This window comes from Chinchilla lanigera, unplaced genomic scaffold, assembly GCF_000276665.1.
Source record: "Chinchilla lanigera isolate Chin_1 unplaced genomic scaffold, ChiLan1.0 scaffold00026, whole genome shotgun sequence".
Classification (NCBI taxonomy): Eukaryota; Metazoa; Chordata; class Mammalia; order Rodentia; family Chinchillidae; genus Chinchilla; species Chinchilla lanigera.
In genome coordinates this window covers 2,757,380-2,760,814 of record NW_004955427.1, presented here as the reverse complement: position 1 = coordinate 2,760,814, position 3,435 = coordinate 2,757,380, and the positions used below count along the sequence as shown (strand labels likewise).

General features: G+C 42.4%; 1 pseudogene; it reads right to left on the bottom strand.

The window, feature by feature from the left end:
- Positions 1-662: 662 nt before the first annotated feature.
- LOC102015222 lies at positions 663-2,201 on the bottom strand (annotated as a pseudogene).
- Positions 2,202-3,435: the final 1,234 nt, after the last annotated feature.

Here is a 3,435-nt window from a genome sequence, read left to right as displayed (position 1 = left end):
ATAAGAGCAGAGGGAGAGAGCAAGTCCATTAAAACCAGTGCAAATCAGAAAAAAGAGGTTCTATTGGGCTTCTGTACTGAGAGCCATTTCTGCCACGGGAAAGATAGTAGAAATCAGCGTCTCCCTTAGAAGTTCGTCCGCTCTACACATCGTGCCACCCTCAGTGTCTGCCCTTGCGTGTTGGGTCAGTGACAACTATTTAGGCTTATAAAGTAAGAGGAAATCTCAGAATTTGGAGGCTGAATCCAGTGTGGTAACACCTGACTGTTGTGCATACAGAATTTTAAAAACTGTCCAGCAATCTGATCTTTATTTTTTTAATATGAAAGAAATTATGGTTAGAGCTCACTGAAGATACTAGCTTCTTGGTTCTGAAGGTACTCACATAAAAACACAACCTTTTTTGGTGAGAAGGATGGCAGTGAGTCATAATTACTGTCATACCTGGTCCTATCATGAGTAATGTCAACTGCACATTTTAGATTAAAAAAACTGGGGTACATTGCATAAAGTTTACCGTTTCTACTATTTTTAAGGATACAGTTCAGTGGTATCACATGTCTTCACATTGTTGTGTATAAAGCTAGTTTTAATAATGTATCTCTTACTTGGTCACATTTTTCCTTCAAAATATGAAAGTGTCATTCAAAGTCCTTCTATACTCAGTTCAATATTCTCAAGGAGAGAATTCTAATAGCAACAAGATAGTTCTGAATTCCTTCATCTACTACTTCTTAAGTAGGCTGTGTAAAGTCAAGATTAGCAAATATTGGATGAACAAACATTTCAGGTACCAAAGATCTCTCATAACCAACGTCAGTGGAAAATTCTTTCTTTGCTTCTGCCTGATTCTAGCACACTGTTTAATCCACTTGGCCCATCTGTGTCATACTTGTTAAATTCCTTTACTAAATCTGGACACACATAACTGTAGTACTCTTTTACTGCCATAGCTGTTTCCAGGGATTGCTCTGGAAGGTTTCCTGCTTCTTGGCCTCTGAGCAGCTGCTGAATGAAATATGTGATAGCCTACCCTAAGGTTGGAATGTCCTGCCAGTTGCCAGCCATATAGCTTTCAGTCATAAATGGGGCCGTCATGACACCATTTTTACTATTTGTTCTCATGCCAGTCAATGGCTATTTCCCTACTTGGTTTGCTTCTCAGGGTGCTCCTAATGCAAGAACAGCCTGCAAGGCTATGTACAAGCTTGGAATATTGGAGTGCTCAAACGTTTCAGTAGCATATTCTGCTTATTGACCATTTAATAGAGGCTTAGTAGAAAACCCCCAATAATGATCTTTAGGTTCTGCTTCAGGTATTTGTAATCATTTGCTCCCTAAATCTTTCCATTGGCAGGCTTTAATAGACCATGGTGGATTGGTCACTTCACGGTACATGTAGTTTCTTCTATGACTCTGTCTCCAAGAAGCTCACTTTATTTTGAGCTCGGTTGCCCACTGTTGCTGACTGCTCAATAGCATAAAATGACAATAAAGAGACATGAAAAGGAATATGCTATGGTCTGTATTTGTAGCGCGTCACAGTTTTGTACACCCAGTACCACAGTTCACTGCACACAGTGGTAGCTGTCCTGTCATCTTCCTTCTTTCCTGCTCCTGCTGCTTTGGCATCAGTTCTGTGCTGGTTTGCTACTGAGGCTAAGGGCAGGGTGCGGGGACCATCTGAGCCTCTGCTTTTTCTTCCTTCTTCTCACACTGCCTTTTCTTGGAAGCTAAAATGATTGGCTGATATCCCTGCCCATCATCCCCAGACCTAATTGTTTGCAATGAAAGTTATAAAGGCAGCAGAATGATGCTTTGATCGGTTTTGTTTTCTGGGTTATTGTTCATCTTACCGGTTATTTAAAGAGACCTAGAAATCAAGTCTGTTCTACACAAGGGTGTTGATCTTAACGTTATAAGGAATGTAACATAGAAATGAAGTATGAAAAGAGTGAAATAGCAGCAGTGTGGAGGCTAAGGTCACTTAGGAATAGAAAAGGAGTGGTGGTGGGGAGAGACCTCGAATGATGCAGCCAAGTGTGGCACAGATAGAAGCATCTCGGTTGAATTGAAGCCGACCTACTTGGAGGAAGACTGGGGAAGAGTGTAGATGCTGCAGTGTAAGGAGAAGCTGAGTTGCGCAGACCTACTGTGCTCAGGGATCGTTTCTCCAGGAATGGTCTCACGCCTGGGTGCATGTCCTAATAATCCATGTTGTTGCAGAAAACTGACGCATCTGTCTGGGTGGTACCATAGACCTATTGGATCCGAATCTCTGAGGCTGGCATTTTAGAAAGCTTTGAGGAGGTGGGTGGAAGAAGGGATATTTGAGCTACAGGGACCGTTTTACAAGGTTCCAGAAATGAGTCTTTACTGCTGAATAACAGGGAGGAGGCCCAAGGAATTACTAGCCCCACCCAAAAAAGGACAAAATTTGCTTTCCTCAGAGCAGTCAGAGGAAGTGAGCTCAGAGGGGTGGTTGGGATGGCCCGGGATGTCTAAGCACACGCAGGTCAAGAAGTCTGAGGGGTGGGGGATTTAGCTCAGCGGCACAGCGCCTGCCTGGTAAGCGAAAAGTCGTGAGTTCAGTTCCTGGTACTGGAAAAAAAAGAAAAAAAAAAAAAAAAAAAAAAAAAAAAAAGAAGTCTGGAGGTGGGGACAGAATGAGGGATGAGAAGAAGCTCTGAGGACACTGAGCAGGTCAAAGATGGCGGGGGTCCCTGCCATAGGCGACCGGTGGGAACAGCTCCTCTGCGGAGAGGGGTAGTGCTTTAGACGAGAGCGGCGGGGCCTGGAGAACACGACAATGCAGTGCGAAGACGGGAGGGGCCAAAAGGCACGGAAATTAGCTTACGTCTTTGATGTTATGGCTGAAGATGTTCCCATCTTGGCTGAATCCCCGGGAAAAGAGTTATAGTATGTGCTTGTATTGAGTTGTTGGTGCATGCAGGTTGATTGCTTTATAAATCTGAGTGTCAATGTAGTCTCATATTTTATTTTAAGTATATCAAAATTATAGCATACTAAAGGTACCCTAAAGTGAAAGACTCTGCGCATTTTGTTGACTGCTGGATCCCCAGCATCTAGACTAGTACTTGTAGATGCAGAATAGATGCCGGTAGGTCCTGAGTAAATGCTGAACGAATACATGAACCAAAGGTGAAATTAAGAACACTAGAAATACCTGAATCTGGATGAACCTTCTCCAAATTGGGATGAAACCTCACTGCCCGCTTAATATAAGACATGTAAAATTGTAATGAAGTTTGGTCTTAAGCTAATTGTTTATCTTCCTATTTGCTTCCTTAGTCTTTATTTTCTTTTTTTTTTGGTACAGGAAATTGAACACACAACCTCACGCTTGCCAGGCAGGTGCTGTGCCTTTCTTTCTTTCTTTCTTTCTTTCTTTCTTTCTTTCTTTCTTTCTTTCTT